This window comes from Cherax quadricarinatus, chromosome 23, assembly GCF_038502225.1.
Source record: "Cherax quadricarinatus isolate ZL_2023a chromosome 23, ASM3850222v1, whole genome shotgun sequence".
NCBI classification, from domain to species: domain Eukaryota; kingdom Metazoa; phylum Arthropoda; class Malacostraca; order Decapoda; family Parastacidae; genus Cherax; species Cherax quadricarinatus.
The window spans coordinates 226,011-244,920 of record NC_091314.1 but is presented as its reverse complement, the minus strand read 5'-3'; the positions used below and the strand labels follow the sequence as shown (position 1 = coordinate 244,920).

The 18,910-nt window shown below is 42.5% G+C and overlaps 1 protein-coding gene across 2 annotated transcripts in view; it reads right to left on the bottom strand.

Moving 5' to 3' along the window:
• The window catches only part of LOC128685817 (ras-related protein Rab-23-like), a 90,582-nt gene that overhangs the window by 67,233 nt on the left and 4,439 nt on the right, over nucleotides 1-18,910 (bottom strand). The gene's annotated exons all lie outside the window — the stretch shown is intronic.

The following is an 18,910-nucleotide window of genomic DNA, read 5'->3' as shown; positions in this document are numbered from 1 at the left end:
TACAATATGGTAGAACAATTAACTTGCACATGAGTAAAAGGATACAAAAGCTATTGTTTACAGCATCGTTGTGGAGCTATAACCTGGGTAACATAAAAATAGGCTAGACAAATATTTCTATTTGAGACTGGATAGAGGCAGCCTGTTTCAATGTTTATTCAAGTTTATTCTCTATAAGGGTTACAATGTGGGGTTTACAGGTTTTGGGTATTGTGTGGTTTACAAGTTATAAAATACTAATTACAGAGGGGGCCACTAGGACACCTAGCATGGCTAGGTCTGGTGTTATGCCTGTGGATCCTGTCACAACTATCAAGAAGGGCATTTTAGGTCAAGGTTAATATTGAAATTTAAGGTCCTGTAGATATAGATTGTAGCCATACCCCGGCCGGGAGTTTTGAGACTCTCTGACCGCGGGTTCAATCCCGGCCGGGGTATGGTTTGTTTGCAATCGTGTCATTACGATTTCGTGAGTCAGATTGTAGATCAATGGTTCAGAGAACCGACACGTTGATAAATTAGACACATGTGCAACTCTTGGGTATCTTTATTGATGAAACGTTTCGCCACACAGTGGCTTCATCAGTCCATACAAAGGAGAATCTTGAAGAGCAGGAGGAGAATGAGGTAATCAGTCCCTCAGCCTTGAGTCGATGTGGTCAGTCCATCAATCTTGAATAGATTGATGGACTGACCACATCGGCTCAAGGCTGAGGGACCGATTACCTCATTCTCCTCCTGCTCTTCAAGATTCTCCTTTGTATGGACTGATGAAGCCACTGTGTGGCGAAACGTTTCATCAATAAAGATACCCGAGAGTTGCGCATGTGTCTAATTTACATATAGATTGCACAGTAGTAAGTGTGGATGTTCTGAACAGGGAGTAAGTTTAGATCTATGAAGAGTGGGGGGGGGGGAGGTGTTGCCAGGGATGGGATTTAGTGATTATTCTTACTGCAGCTTTTTGTTGGGTTATTATTGGCTTTAGGTGTGTTGCTGCAGTTGATCCCCAAGCACAGATAGCATAGGTGAGGTATGGATATATAAGTGAATGGTATAGTGTGAGAAGGGCAGTTTGCGGTACGTAGTATCGTATCTTGGAGAGGATCCCCACCGTTTTGGATACTTTTTTTGTTGTGTTGGATATGGGTGCTGAAATTTAGGTTGTTGCTTTGTGTAGTATTAACAGGAGAGAATGTGTAATGGCAGGGTTTACTGTTTTCAGGAGGATTCTTGCTAAGACTTCAGAGATGGTGAAGCTGCCTTCGTTTTGTTTAATTGTATTAAACAAAACAAAAAGGCTCCTGGAAAGCGAAACGTTGCCACATAAAAATGTCACATTAGTTGCACTTGTGTCCTTTTACTTTACATATTATCGGTAATTCTACCAACATTATTACATTAATGAAGTGTGGGCTTGAGCTGGGAGACTTCAGTAGGGAGAGCAGGATATTATCAGGCATTCGACCATGGGTTTAGTAGCTACAACAGCGTGATAAAAGAAAGACCGAGGAGGAGGAGGAGGAGGAGGAGGAGGAGGGGGGAAGGAAGGAGGGAAGGAAGGAAGGAAGGAAGGAAGGAAGGAAGGAAGGAAGGAAGGAAGGAAGGGAGGGAGGGAGGGAGGGAGGGAGGGAGGGAGGGAGGGAAGGAAGGAAGGAGAAGGAGGCAAGAGGAGGGGCAGGGAGGAGACAGACGAGTTTTACAGGCCGGTGGTGGTTACCTGGAGTTTACCTGGAGAGGGTTTCGGGGGTCAACGCCCCCGCGGCCCGGTCTGAGACCAGGCCTCATGGTGGATCAGGGTCTGATCAATCAGGCTGTTACTGCTGGCCGCACGCAAGCTGACGTGCGAACCACAGCCCGGTTGGTCAGGTACTGACTTTAGGTGCCTGTCCAGTGCCTTCTTGAAGACAGCCAGGGGTCTATTGGTAATCCCCCTTATGTATATTGGGAGGCAATTGAACAGTCTTGGGCCCCGAACACTTTTTGTGTTGTCTCTCAGTGTACTCGTGGCACCCCTGCTTTTCATCGGGGGAATGTTGCATCTCCTGCCGAGTCTTTTGCTTTCATAGGGAGTGATTTTAGTGTGCAGGTTCGGTATCAGTCCCTCCAGGACCTTCCAAGTGTATATTATCATGTATCTCTCTCGCCTGCGTTTGAGGGAATACAGATCAAGGACCTTCAACCGTTCCCTGTAGTTTAGGTGCCTTATCGCACTTATGTGTGCCGTGAAAGCTCTTTGTACACTCTCCAGGTCTGCAATGTCGCCAGCCTTGAAGGTGGCCGTTAGTGTACAGCAGTGTTCCAGCCTAGAGAGAACAAGCGATTTGAAGAGCATCATCATGGGCTTGGCGTCTCTAGTTTTGAAGGCTCTCATTATACATCATACTGTTTTCCTAGCAGATGAGGTAGGTACATTGTTGTGGTCTTTGAAGGCGAGATCTTCTGACATTATCACTCCCAGGTCCTTCACATTACTTTTCAGCTCTATTGTATGGTTAGAATTTGTGGTATACCCTGACACATTTTTAATTTCTTCAAGTTTTCCATATCGGAGCAGTTGAAATTTCTCCTCGTTTATCTTCATATTGTTTTGAGTGTCCCATTCGAAGATTTGGTTGATGTCCGCTTGGAGTCTCGCAGTGTCTTCGATGGAGGTCACTGCCATGGTGATCCATGTGTCATCCACAAAGGAAGACACGGAGCTATGGCTTACGTCTCTGTCTATGTCAGAAATGAGGATGAGGAATAGAATGGGAGCGAGTACTGTGCCTTGTGGAACAGAGCTTTTTACCGTGGCTGCCTCAGACTTTACTCTGTTTACTGTTACTCTTTGTCAGGATGCTGTAGATCCATCTACCAACTTTTCCCGTTATTCCTCTGTCCCGCATTTTGTGTGCTATTACACCATGGTCACACTTGTCGAAACCTTATGCAAAGTCTGTGTCTACTACATCTGTATTTTGTTTATCCTCTACAGCATCCAGGACCTTGTCGTAGTGGTCCAGTAGCTGGGACAGGCAGGAGCGACCTGCTCTAAACCCGTGTTGCCCTGGGTTGTGTAACTGATGGGTATCTAGGTGGTTGGCTATCTCGCTTCTTAGAGCCCTCTCAAAGATTTTTATGATATGGGATGTTAGTGCTATCGGTCTGTAGTTCTTTGCAGCTTCTTTACTGCCACCTTTGTGGAGTGGGGCTATGTCTGTTGTTTTTAGTGTGTGTGGGATGGCCCCTGTGTCCATGCTCCCTCTCCATAAAATGCTGAAGGCATGCGATAGGGACTTCTTGCAAATTTTTGTTGAACACGGAATTCCACGAGTCTGAGCCTGGGGCAGAGTGCATGGGCATATCATTAATTGCCTTTTCAAAATCTTGTGGAGTTAGAATAATATCGGAGAGTTTTGGGATGATCAAATTTTGGGTTTCGTTCATTTGGATTGTCGACCCTTAGTCTGGGCAGTGGCTCGCTGAACACTGAGTCATATTGGGACTTTACTATCTCACTCATTTCTTGGCTGTCATCTGTTCATGTCCCATCCCGCCTAAGTAGGGGCACAATACTGGAATTTGTTTTTCCCTTAGATTTGGCATAAGAGAAGTATTTTTTTTCAATTTCCTTTATGACTTTTAGTTCTTCCTGTGATTCTTGTCTCCTATAAGGTTCCTTCAGCTAAAGTTCGATATTTGCAATTTCATTGACTAGTGCTTCCCATCGTATTTCAGATATATTGACCCCACTCAGCAGCTCTGTGACTCTTCACCTTCGTCTGTATAGGGAACGTCTCTCTCTTTCTAGTTTACATCTTCTCTTTCTTTTTCTTAATGGGATGTGTCTTGAGCAGATCTCAAGAACCACAGAATTCATTTTTTCAAGTTAGATGTTCGGATCCGTGGTGTTTAGGATATCTTCCCAGCTTGTTTAATTTAGGACATGGTTTACTTGATCCCATTGTATGTTTTTGTTATTGAAATTGAATTTCGTGAAGAGACCTTCATGACTGCTCACATTTTGCTGGTCAAGAGCCCTGTGCAAACATGTCTGTACCTCTATTATGTTGTGATCTGAGTGTATTGTCTTTGATACAGTTAGGTTACGTATCAGATCGTCATTGTTAGTGAAGATGAGGTCCAGCGTATTTTCTAGTCTTGTAGGCTCTATTATCTGCTGGTTTAAGGTGAATTTGTTGCAGAGATTTAATAGTTCGTGTGTGTGTGTGTGTGAATTTTCATCTGAGCTGCCTCCCGGGGTGATCTCTGCTAAGACATTGTTTGTTATACTCCTCCATTTTAGGTGTCTCAGGTTGAAATCTCCTAGTAGTAAGATGTTTGGGGCAGGAGTTGAGAGATTTTCCAGACAGTGGTCAATTTTCTCAAGCTGCTTCTGGAATTGCTGGGAAGTTGCATCTGGAGTCTTGTATACTGCCACAATGACAAGGTTTTGGTTATCAGTCTTTACCGCCAAAACTTCAACTACATGATTTGAGGTATTTAGTAGTTCTGTGCAAATGAGTGATCCATCTTCAGCAGTATCTCTATTTTGAACCTCTGTGGAATGAATAATTGTCTTCAGTGTCCTCCAGGACAACACTAGTACCCTCACAAGCTCTATCTTCTAAGACATCACTAGGACCCTCTGGAGCACTTTCCTACAGGACAACACTAGCACCCTCAGCACTGTCCTCCAGGACAGCACTAGCACCCTCAGGAGCACTGTCCAAGACAGCCCCGTCCCTTGTTTTTTCCAGCTGTCATACCATGCTGGCATGTCTTTCAAGAAGGATGTTTTATTGGTGTTCTTGTCTTATAATATAGATGTCATTTCCTCATACAGGTGTATCTCGTTTGGGCAGACCCAAAAACATCTCTATGAGTTTATATCAAGTGTGGTCACTAGTTTAAAATCCCTGCATATACTATGGGACCACTAACCACAGAGACGGCAAGCAATCCAGGCCTGTTTTCGTCCCTTACCCTTTCTGCAGACTACACAGATCTTCATGGTAGCGGTCATCTTGCAATACTGGACAACTCTCCTAGGTAGCTAGTCTATAATTCCCTGAAATATTTAATTTTTTGTAACAGTTCTTCCCATTTGGCTTTATTTCCAACGAAACCGTTTGAAGGAAGAACAGAGCTAGGAACAGGAAGGATGGGTGGGGGGGGGGTGAGCAAGGTATAAAAAGGAGTAGCAGCTACACTGTCTTGGAGGTTATGAACAGCTTGGTGAAGGGTGACAACCGTGAGTCACGTGATCAATACTGCTAGTGGTGGTTATGATAGCGAGACGGTCAATGACTGAGTCATGTACAGTGCTCCTCCACCCCAACACCTGCACCCTTACACCTGTAACCCCAACACCTAGCTCCTACAACTAATACCACAATTGCATATATGACTGCACTAACGTCACTAGAACTATAGCTGCACTATTATAATGACTACCCCACTGACAGCATAACACCAACGATAACGTCATTAACATCATTATAATCATGGGGTTGCTAAACCAGTAGGTTCATACAGCGCCTGTAGGGGGGGGGGAGGGTGGAAGGTATTCAGGGAACTGGAGCACAGATCTAATTCCCTAGAAGGCCTAGATCAAGGACCCCTCACCAAAACCTTCGGACACTAACCCCGTCGTCGAGGAGAGACGTAAACAAGTGAGAAGCAAGTCCTTGTTTAATATCACAGGACATTCAGACGCACGCCAGCATAATATACAATCATTCTGTTATCACATATTAAATATTACTAGACATTCTGAGACATTATCATAACATGGTAGGACACATTATTAAATATTAGTCTTATCGTGTTGCAGGCAAAATAGACAACTCTGAGAATTAAATTTTTAGCTTTCATGTTTTATTTTTCCAGGTCCATATACAAGATAAATCAAAGACTTCACATATGCATTGCAAATCCACAGACAACATTGCCACAAGTATAGAGGACAAGTATATACGATGCCCTTAATGATTACAAAACTCTTCTTTTGACTTTATACACAGATGTGGGTGAGCCATTAGCATCTGTGGGTGTAGGCACAATTCCATGGTGGTGCCCACACTGACACCTTCAGTTTACCTGGAGAGAGTTCCGGGGGTCAACGCCCCCGCGGCCCGGTCTGTGACCAGGCCTCCTGGTGGATCAGAGCCTGATCAACCAGGCTGTTGCTGCTGGCTGCACGCAAACCAACGTACGAGCCACAGCCCGGCTGGTCAGAAACCGACTTTAGGTGCTTGTCCAGTGCCAGCTTGAAGACTGCCAGGGGTCTGTTGGTAATCCCCCTTATGTATGCTGGGAGGCAGTTGAACAGTCTCGGGCCCCTGACACTTATTGTATGGTCTCTTAACGTGCTAGTGACACCCCTGCTTTTCATTGGGGGGATGTTGCATCGTCTGCCAAGTCTTCTGCTTTCGTAGTGAGTGATTTTCGTGTGCAAGTTCGGTACTAGTCCCTCTAGGATTTTCCAGGTGTATATAATCATGTATCTCTCCCGCCTGCGTTCCAGGGAATACAGGTACTGTCTCTGGGGTGATAATCTTCCCATATTTTATTACACAAACTTCTCTGGCAGGGGTGACTGACTGTCGTTGTGCATACTGTACTTAGTTGTGCCTGTAAGGGGGGGGGGGCAGTCTCATCTCTCGGCTCTGCCTCTAAGTCTTATCAGAGATATTTACATTATTATTATTATAATGGGGAAACGCTAAACCCGTAGCATTATACAGCGCCTTTGGGGGGTGAGGGGATGGAAGGTACTCAGGCTTAATTAATTTAGGGAACTGGAGCCCAGATCGGAGAGTTTTACGGATTCCTGGCCTCGAGGAACCGATCATATCTACTTTTGAAGCTGTGTGTAGGGTTTGCCTCCACCACTACCAGTGTGTTCCACTTATCACAGAGTGAAAAGGTGCTTCATATGCGTCTTTAGCTGCTATCAACAGTCTCTGGCTCTTCTGACCTCACTCTGTTCATCAGTTATGTAATCCCGATCATTTTTTTTTCCAAGAAAATATACTCCCTGGTCGTCGTCTCATATAGTGTTAGGTTAAGTTTCTTCACTCTCTCCTCGAAGTATATTTCCCAGAGTTCTAGTATCCACCTTGCTACGAAACCTTTAGATCTTATATATATTTAATAAAAAAACTAGATAATAGATTTTTAATGAAATTAAAATACATAAAGGAGATTATCAAGAGATCCCTGGCTGTCTTCAAGCAGGCACTGGACAGGCACCCAAAGTCAGTACCTAACCAGCCGGGCTGTGGTTCGTACATCGGGTTGCGTGCGGTCAACAGTAACAGCCTGGTTGATCAGGCACTAATCCACCATGAGGCCTGGTCACAGCCCGGGCCGCGGGGGCGTTGACCCCCGGAACCCTCTCCAGGTATACAGGAAAAGACTGATGAGCTATTAAAAAAATAATTAAACTTGGATAGCAAAAATAATAGAAATGTAATACTCAAGGGGGAAATAAACAAAATGTAATTAATCAAGATACTTCTGCGGAGTTGGGAGATGGGACTGCACGGGCAGTAACATTCACTTATTTCCTCTCAACTTGAACATCTGTCATAGGCCGTCTCTAGCAGGCTAAAGTCAAAGTGCCTCAGTCTTTTAGGAATGGAAAACCGTGGTAGTGCTAGTATCTGTGACATTTACAGAGCAAGGGTAATGAGATATTAGAGCTCTGGGGTCGTTAGGTTATGCCTCAGGATAACAGTTCTGGAACGTAAAACTAGAAAATTTAACTTTAATGCTTATTGCATGTCGTCTCGGTAGTTTTATACTTCGCTGCTTGCAAATGTTAAACTAACGAGAATAAAAACTAAAAATGAAGGAAATCCCTCATAAGATTAGACAAACTACAGAGATGGTCAAACAAATATCTCATGGAATGTAATCTCGAGTACAAAGTCACGTATGCATATTAGAGAATAGGATAGTGACGGAGTACTGAGTGGGGACAGTAGGCTTACTGTCTACTGTCCCCACTCAGTACTCCGTCACTATCCTATTCTCTAATATACATACGTGACTTTGTACTCGAGATTACATTCCAGGAGATATTTGTTTGACCATCTCTAGTTTGTCTAATCTTATGAGGGATTTCCTTCATTTTTAGTTTTTATTCTCGTTAGTTTAACATTTGCAAGCAGCGAAGTATAAAACTACCGAGACGACATGCAATAAGCATTAAAGTTCAATTTTCTGGTTTTACCTTCCAGAACTGTTATCCTGAGGCAGAGAGAGAGAGAAAGAGAGAAAGAGAGAAAGAGAGAAAGAGAGAGAGAGAGAGAGAGAGAGAGAGAGAGAGAGAGAGAGAGAGAGAGAGAGAGAAGTAACATACAAGATACTGAAACTTCATAGGGCAGATACAGACCGTTTTAATTAAAGATGAGGATTGGAAACAGGGAAAACTGAACGTTAAAGACGTGAGTTACAAGGACGTTACAACCTACGTGTTCAATCTCGAAAGGGTCGGAAGTGGTTTATACAAACCATCGTACAAATGTTTAAATGTAACAGACTCACGAGGCAGGAAACTTGTGAAACTAATTGTATCATGTTAAGAAGCTATACCAAGAGCTGAGAAACCCCCGCATCCACTAATGGGAGAGTACACATGAACACAAATAAACGCGCTCGCGCCCATAAAAAGGTACTCAAATGGATCAACGCTAACTTATAATACAGTGATGGCTATAATATAAAAAAGCACTAAATATGTATGGGTCTTACGTATTATAAAGGAGAAAACTTCAGGATGAGTAAGACTAGCAAGTGGGGTCCCCCAAGGATCAGTAATAGGGAATATGCTTAACTTAATATACATAAATGATCTGCCAGACGAGATCATTTACCATGTATCGCTGTTTGATGATGACCAGAAATTAATGAGAATAAGAACAACACTATGGCACGGAGACGTGCTACAAGCTTATAGGAGTGGTTGAACAAATGCCTGCTGGAGTTATGATCCAGATGAGCGCTGTATAATGCAAAACGGAGAGTGTGAAGGAAGACTTGACATACGTAATTTGGGAGGGAAGAAATTACAGTAAACAAATAAACTGAAGGACCTGGGAGTATATATTACACCTAATATATCACCACAATTGCATATCAACAGTGCATGCATGAAAGTCGAGCAAATCTCAGAATTGCCTTAGGAAACCTCAATAGGAACCAGCATATAACGCCTATTTTGAAATGGGAAGGATCACCATGTTGTCCACACCTGAGAAAACACGTTCAGAAATTGGAGAAAGCCCAGAGGTTTGCAACTAGACGGGTTCCAGTGCAGAGGATTGAACTATATAGACCTAAATAATTAAAGCTGAACGTTAGAAGAGAAATTCCAGGGAAAGTGTTCTGAGGTTCTATAGAGCAGACAAACTTTGAAATGCATAGCACAAGGGCAAGGGGCCTTAGATGAAGCTGAAAACAGAGATGAGACACAGAAGTTAACAAATACTTAGTCTTTGGGTGGTAAATAAGTGGAATGAGCAAATTTTGTATATTTCGAGATGATGTAATATGGCCCAGGAGCCAGTCCATACCCGACAATGTCCGAGGTTACTAGGCTTCGTCAAAGTTGTGCATCGACCTTCCGTGAACACAACTTGGCGACTTAACACGCATTAAGGACAAACTAGCAAAAACCTCGCGCATGTACAAGCAACATCCATTCTCGCATACCAGACATTTCATCAATGATTAACTGGCGTTGCTCTCATTCCCGTGGCATTGACTAGCCTGACCCAGTGACATTCCAGGCCCTATTCTCGAAGACTGTTCCAGAAGCGCGCATAGTTAGTAAAAAGCAAGAAACGCTAAACTTAAAAGGGTCATATAGCGCAGCACACGCATGCAGTACATATGTATGCAAGCAGCGTACATGTATTTAATTTGAAGTAAATTGTAAACTGCCTACAACTGGGATAAATACTGTATTAAACGAGGTTTTGCTCAAGCGAGGATTATTTAGGACAAGGTTTCCCTCCAGCGTGAGCTATATAGGACAAGGTTCCGCTCAAGCGCGAACTATATCAGTTCCTCTCATTTTAAAGTGTTTTAATAAGAAACACTTATTTTGGTTCTGAGATGCAATATGTTCTTGAGTCTTTTGTGATCTCTTAACTGAAAAAAAATAGCGTTGTAAAGTTACAGGAAACTTAAGAAATTTACTTTGGGAACCTCGTTAGAATACAGTAAATATAATCTAAAATGATAAAACTAAGCTTACGTTGATTTAATTATATTTAGCTATTAAAAATTTTTAATCTTGAAGAATGGTGTTAAGGTAATACTGTAAATAAAAAAAAAACAGCAAGTCCAGACCTCTTTAATACTAAATGAAAATAACACCTTTAAAACTTTAGTATACATGCAATTTACTTAAGTTTCTTCTGATGACGGCAAGAGTTTTCGTGTGTTGTTACCTGTGTTAGTTCAGTTATTTACGTTGTCACTGTTTGTACCTTGCTGTTCAATCTTTGTTGGTTCAGTGACTTCTTGTCACCGTTAGTCGCTATGGAATCGTCGTCTTGGTGTTTAATTTATCTGTCTAGATTTCGTACATATTTTAAATTTTTCGGGTTTAGATATTGCCCAGTTTTTTCGTTGTAAGAATAATGTTAATACTTTACACTATTTTGTTTTATATATAGTGGGAAGGTCCCACCTCCCAAAATATTTCCAGTATTAGTAATTTCTAAGGTTGCCAAAGTCTTTAAAGAGGTTTCTCGCACTGATGTCTACAATAGTGGAATAGAAAATGCCCATCTTTTCAGGAACATCGCAATGAATGTGATTCTTTTATACCTGTTATGTATCTGTCGCTGAAAGATACTTGCTTAATGTATCCTAGAAGTAATCTAGATACTGTTGTGTATTCTACTTTTTGTCTGTTTCAATACCTCCCAGATCTTTTTTTTTTATAGTTCCATATTGTATTTGTTGATGGATATACTTTTCATTTTTCCAATAAAACTACTATCTTTGTTGTATGAATTGCCTTAGCTAGTTCATCAAGTGTTTTACTGCATTCCGCAGTGCTGGATATACTGAACGGATATATCCAACACATACTGTCAGGCACATTACCTAAAGGGGACTAGAAGATACAGACCAGCCAGACTATGGGAAACAAAAGAAGGGAGCCATAACCTTTCCAGGGACAGAGGTTTTTTAGGGCTAGGAGGAAAAAAAAGACTGGCAAGAAATGACAATAATCCTACACAAACGGAAAGCACTTCTGGAGCAAAGGCACGGACATTGGCCTCGACTCCAGAACAACAGATATTAGAGCCAGCGAATAAAACCTCCCTAAATTCCACCAATATAACGACATTTGTCTTTGCAAATATACAGGGTCTAAAGCCGCCAAAAAAAAAAAAAAATTCCTTACATCAAGGGACTGCTCACGAAGTCAAATGCAATGTTGGCAGCTTTCGCAGAGACCCACATAAAGGATCATTATGAATTATGATAACGAAATATGGATCCGATGAGACAGACTAAACAGGTAACAAGATTGGGGGGTCTGTACGCCACAGAATCTCTCATTTGCACAGATGCAATTTCCCAGCAATTCCAGGAGCAGCTTGTGAAAATCGACCAGTATCTAGAAAATCTCCCAACTCCTGCACCAAATATCTTACAACTAGGAGATTTCAAATTGAGACACCTAAAATGGAGGAGTATAGCAAACAATGTTTTAGCAGAGATCACCCCAGCAAGCAGCTCAGATGAAAATTCACACACACACACACACACACACACAAACTATGAAATCTCTGCACCAAATTCACCTTAAACCAGCAAATAGTAGAGTCTACAAGACTAGAAAATACGCTGGACCTCATCTTCACTAACAACGACGATCTGATACTTAATATAACTATCAAAGATAATACACTCAGATCACAACATAACAGAGGTAAAGACATATATGCACAGGGCTCCTGACCAGCAAAATGTGAGCAGTCATGAAGGTCTCTTCACGAAATTCAATTTCAATAACAAAAACATACAATAGGATCAAGTAAACCATGTCCTAAATGAAACAAGCTGGGAAGATATCCTAAACAACACGGATCCGAACATTTGCCTTGAAAAAATTAATTCTGTGGTTCTTGAGATCTGCTCAAGACACATTCCATTAAGGAAATAGAAGATGTAAACTAGAAAGAGATAGACGCTCCCTATACAGACGAAAGCGAAGAGTCACAGAGCTGCTCAGTGGGGCCAATATATCAGAAATGCGAAGGGAGGCACTAGTCAATGAAATCGCAAATATCTAACTTAGGCTGAAGGAATCTTATAGGAGACAAGAATCACGGGAAGAACTAAAAACCATAAAGGAAACTGAAAAAAACAAAAACAAAATACTTCTTCTCTTATACCAAATCTAAGGGAAAAACAACATCCATTATTGGGGCCTTGCTTAGGCGGGATGGGACATACACAGATGACAGCCAAAAAATGAGCGAGATACTCAAGTCCCAATATGACTCTGTTCAGCGAGCCACTGCCCAGACTAAGGGTCGACAATCCAAATGAATTCTTTATGAATGAAACCCAAAATTTGGTCATCCCCAAAATCTCGGATATTATCCTAACTCTACAAGACTGAAGAGGCAATTAATGACATGCCCATGCACTCTGCCCCAGGCCCAGACTCGTGGAACTCCGTGTTCATCATGAACTGCAAGAAGCCCCTATCGCATGCCTTCAGCATTTTATGGAGAGGGAGGATGGACATGGGTCATCCCACACACACTAAAAACAACAGATATAGCCCCACTCCACAAATGTGGCAGTAAAGCAATTGCAAAAAACCACAGACCGATAGCACTAACATCCCATATCATAAAAATCTTTGAGAAGGTTCTAAGAAGCAAGATCGCCAACCACCTAGATACCCATAAATTACTCAACCCAGGGCAACACGGGTTTAGAGCAGATCGCTCCTGCCTGTCCCAGCTACTGGACCACTATGACAAGGTCCTGGATGCCGTAGAGGATAAACAAAATACAGATGTAGTATACAGAGACTTTGCAAAAGCTTTCGACAAGTGTGACCATAGTGTAATAGCACACAAAATGCGTGATAAAGGAATAACAGGAAAAGTAGGTAGATGGATCTATAACTTCCTGACACATAGGCAACATGTTGCCTATGTGTCTTATCTACCAACCTGTCGGTATTGTATACCATTTGATAATCACTCTGTCAGACACTGCAACACAATGGCATCTTGGTACAGAAGAGAAAACACCTTGGTCAACCTTATGAAGTGAGAATCGTTTGATCTGAGAGGGACATGACCTCCCAGTGGCTACATTCTCACTACTACTACTCTGCACCTCTCCTTCCGACAGTATTTAAGTCTCAACACTGTCGCTTGATCTTCAGTTAGTGCCAAACTTTGGAACAGAACTTCTCCAGGCTGAGTGACTGACAACCTCAAATCTACGACTTCAAGGGTGATGGACTGATTACATCGTCTTCTCATCTCTACTGCTCCTGCCTACTTTCTGTACTCGACTGAAGAAGCTTACTGTGTAGGCGAAACGTTTAGGAATAAAGTTGCCTAAATGTTGCCTATGTGTCTTATCTACCAGGTTATCTACTAAAAGGAGATGCACAAGATCATCAAAGGTGGCGACGCCACTTGCTTTATACCAGCTGTTGTAAAAGCTTTGGTCTGCTGTCGCACAAAATCCACCAGGGATTGACCAAGTTGTCGTCTGCCTAACTTGAATGACTTACTATACTTAGCTGGGATGCATTAGTATGCTCCAAGGACTGTGGTCTTCACCACTTGGTAGTTACAGAAATCAGTGTCATTTAACACTGATGTAAATTCCTGTGCCTTACCAAGAAAAGCTGTATGCACCAAAGACGCTCAGTGCTGTTCCAGCCACCTCAAGGCTCGAGCCTGATTTTCGTAAGTTTCGAAAAATTGTTCAGATTCTGCCTCATTGAAGCAAGGAACCAGCTGTACTGCTTTCTGTAAACTAAAGTCATTTACAACTAGAGAAAACTGCCTTCTTTCTTTTTCCCTGTCAAATTCTTCCTTGGCATATGCCCTCTGTTCCCTAGTCTGCTCAAGATAGATTTTCGCCAACCAAGTGCCAACGCAGCAGATTCGCCTTCAGACAACCCTGTCACATAAGTCTGACGATTTTGCTCAGTTGATGTATCATTTTCATCCTGCGAGAACATCGGGTTTTTACTCCTGGCTCCCATATAGGGAGGAGTTTGATGTGCCATCTCCTCTTCTCGAAGTTTGATACTTGTAAGAGTACGAAGCTGCGCAGCTGTGAGTGTGTGTTCGTAATCAATGACAATGGAATGAGCAATTTGCCAACAACGCTATAGAGAAAACTTAGACAAGTTTAATAAAGTGTATTCAGACACTAGACGTCTGACTCGTCTAGGCGGCATACCCCAGTGTAACACGCTATTTGCAACACACGCTTAGCTATGCACAGTACGACTACAGATTACTCGTACCCCAATGTAACACGTTATTTGCAATACACGCTTAGCTATGCACAGAACGATTGCACATATAATAGCAAGGCAGATACACAATAGCAAAGCCGACTGCAAAATATTCACAAAACAGCAAGATTGACCATAGCAAAGCAAGCACAATGAACAAGCTAATAGCAAGCTATCAACAACCATTCAATAGCAGGCTGACCATAAAATGCAAGGCTGACACACAGTTTCGTAAAGCGTTGGCAAAGCTAACGCAATGCCAGACAGCAAGCTACACAATGTTCCTGCTCCAGCGTCACCCTAGGCTCAACTCATGCTCTAAGTCCAGCTCCAGCTCCCGGACAGGCTACCCATATTACAACCCAGGGACAATATGGTCCTGTTATCCTGGGTGTAAAGGGGAGCGACGAGCAGAGCAAGAGCAATGTGAATATTTACAACTATGTACACTATAAACAGTTGGAAAATGTATGTGTACAACACGGTTTAGGCAAGGCCAAGACACAGCCTGGAGACGGAATGGACAACCGTGCTCAACCAGTTCTAGTATGGAAATGACAAAGGCAGTGGGGCCCCATCGTTCGATCCCTAGTACTGGTTCACTGGTTGGGAAGACAGCCTTTCAATTTGACTGTAGGTGTATCCGAAAGATTTCCTATGAAAGATGCCATGTTATTACTGGGTAATAACATTACCACTTCTAGTGTATGTCCTGAACCCATAATGATTAATTCTTCTCTGGTGTTGGCCATAACTCGGGCAGCATCCCAAGGGTTGCCTGGCGAGAATGCTGACCTATCCTTGGAGGACTCTGATCTCGGAATAGCCAATTTGTTTTACGAGGAAAACTGGCCAGAGCCTCGTAAATTTAGTGAACAGTCTCAGATCAAGCCTTCCTATTCCAGGGTTGCAGGATTGCCAGATATATCTGTTTCCATGCTCGAGGGACTGTCCTTCCGAGAGGAACAACGAAAGGACCCTTCTTTGAATTTTGCTTTTCAGGCAGCCATGGGTAAATCCTTTCCAGATCATCCGTTCAAATATAAACTTAAAAACGAGTATTTGATCTGCACTGAGACTGGTAAGGAGATAGAGGGTAGGCAACTGCCAGAGAGGTTAGTGGTTCCAACAAAGTTTAGACCTCAAATATTGAATATAGCTCATAATACTTCATTAGGAGGTCACCTAGGAATTACTAAAACATTATACAGAATTACAAAAGAATTCTATTGGCCGAAATTAAGGCAGTATGTGAAGAATCATATCCAATGTTGCCAAGAATGTCAGCAAGTAGGGAAACTTGGACATTCCATTAAACCTGCACCTCTCTAGCCTATACCTGCTGATGGAAAACCTTTTGCAGAATTAATTATAGATTGTGCAGGTCCACTAAGTCCAAGTCTGGAAATCAGTACTTATTTACCATTATGGATAGAGCAATTAGATACCCAGAAGCAATTCCCATGTGCAGTATTAATACTAAAGCCATTCTCAAGGCTTCAACCAGATTTATTTCTTGTTTTGGCATTCCTAAATCTATTCAAAGTGATCAAGGTACTAACTTCACTGCCAAAGCATTTAGGGAAGCATTAACTAAGTTAGGGATAATCCACAACCTAAGGAGGCCTGGTCACAGACCGGGCCGCGGGGGCGTTGACCCCCGGAACTCTCTCCAGGTAAACTCCAGGTATCCACTGCCTATCATCCTCAGTCCCAAGGCGCCTTGGAAAGATTCCATCAGACGTTAAAAACCATGATGAGAACTCTTTGTATGCATTTTCCTACAGACTAGGATGAATCACTACTTTTGTTGCTGTTTTCAATAAAGGAAACTGAGCAGGAGATTACCGGGTATAGTCCGTTTGAGCTGATCTTTGGGTACAATGTACGAGGTCCTCTTCGGATGCTCAAAGGATGGATGGGAGAAAACGTTAGCTAAACACTCTACAACCCGTCTTCAAGGTTGCAGGTGGCACGTCAGTTAGCCAAGGCTAACTTAAAGGCAGCCCAAAAGATGAGAGGTTTAGTTTAATATGTTTATTATGCACCCCATACCCATCCTGTGGGCGATAGTCAAAAAAATTACAGAGGTACATAATGGGTCCAGGGACTGGGCCCCCAAGTTTTGATAACTGAGCAAGTTACAAAGGTAATGAACTCCAGCTAGATCTGGTCAAAATGAAACACAGATATGACAGAAATGCACAATTCCGCTCCTTCCATCCAGGAGACAAGGTGTTGGTACAAGAACCTATATCTGGCTACACCTTGAAAGCTAGATTTATGGGACCCATGCAAATTGTAAGTAAATTATCCGATGTAAATTATGTGGTATCTCCCCTTGAAAAGACCTCAAAAACTAAAACTTACATTAATTGAAAACTTTTCATACACCAGATAAAGTCCCAGTAATGACTCTGTCCTCTACCTCTGAGGACGATTCTGACTCTTTGCACTCTATTTCTGAAATTAATGTCAGCTTCCGAACTCTGTCCTCCTCAAGGACCCTAGCCCTTTAATATTGGGGCTATCTGAAACTCAAGTAACAAGTTTAACTGCGCTTCTACAGTCATACCCTGATATTTTTTCGGATGTGCCGAAAAAATGTACATTAGGTTATCATGATGTATTATTATTATTATTATTATAATCAAGGGGGAAGCGCTAAACCCGGAGGATTATACAGCGCCTGGGGGGGGGGATGTGGAAGGCATTCAGGCTTAATTCGGGGAACTGGAGCACAGATCCAATTCCCTAAATCAAGAGCCCCTCACCAACATCAAGGAACCTTCCTTGAGGGGAATCATGATGTAGATGTGGGAAAGTCTAAACCTATTAAACTCTCCCCCTACAGAGCTAATCCTGAAAAACAGAAGCTACTTCAGCAGGAGGTAGAATTTCTGTTAGAGCATGGGTTAGTGGAAGAGTAATCTAGTCTATGGGCTTCACCGTGCATCCTTGTTAAAAAAGCTGATGGAGGTTTTCGCATGTGTACAGACTACCGTAAGGTGAATGAGGTCACAATTACGGATGCTTACCCTCTTCCTCGTCTGGATGACGTAATCGACTTCGTGGGTAAGGTTACTTTTGTGTCCAAGTTAGATATCCTTAAAGGTTACTATCAGGTACCTTTGACAGATAAGGCGAAGGAAATCTCTGCCTTCGTAACTCCAGGTCATTATCAATATACAATTACCCCCTTTGGAATGACAAATTCTCCCTCTTCATTCCAGAAACTTATACATCAGGCTATTAAAAGGACAAAGGCACAGCAGCTTACCTAGATGACATCGTGATGGTGTCTGATACTTGGGATCAAGACCTGTTTAGAATTAAGGCTCTCTTTGAGACCTTCCAGATTATAATAAAAAAGAAGCGCTAAGCCACAAGGGTTATACAGCGAGACCTTCCAGAGTTCCCATTTAAATATTACTTTTCTGGGCCATGAAGTAGGTAGTGGCTTAATTTGCTGAAGTTCTTGCCATTAAAGATTACCCAATTCCCCATGATAGGAAATCTCTTCAACGTTTCCTAGGCATGATAGGGTTTTATAGAAGATTGTCAAAATTTTTCAGATATTGTAGCCTCTCTTACCAGTCACAAAGTTCCCTTTAATTGGACCCCAGAATGTCAAAATGCTTTTACGAAAGCAAAAAGATTATTGTGTACTGCACCCATTCTTTTGCCTCCAGACTTCTCCAAACCTTTCTCCTTACAGGTTGATGCTTGTGAGTCTGGGGTTGGGGCAGCACTGTTGCAAAACGGGGATGAGGGGTTGAAGCCTGTAGCCTTATCAGCGAAGTTCCAGCCACACCAGAGGGCCTACTCAAAAACTGAAAGAGAAGCCTTCACGCTGGTACTGGCCTTGGAGCACTTCGATATATATGCGAGCCAGACTTTGCAGGTGGTCACAGTCTACACCGACCACAACCCTCTAATTTATCTTCAAAACATGAAGAATCACAACACATGAATTATGAGGTGGTCACTTAGGCTGCAACCATATAACGAAAACAAGTTGGCAGACACATTGTCCATTATTATTATTATAATCAAAAAGAAGCGCTAAGCCACAAGGGCTATACAGCAACACATTGTCCAGATCTTAGATTTTATATTAGGTTAGGATGTGTTAGGGACCTATGTCACTCTTCAGGTCACTTGTTCTATCTAGGCTGGAATATTGCTGCACACTAACAGCACCTTTCAAGGCAGGTGAAATTGCTGACCTAGAAAATGTACAGAGAACCTTCACGGTGTGCATAACGGAGATAAAACACCTCAATTACTGGGAGCGCTTGAGGTTCCTAAACCTGTATTCCCTGGAACGCAGGCGGGAGAGATACATGATTATATACACCTGGAAAATCCTAGAGGGACTAGCACTGA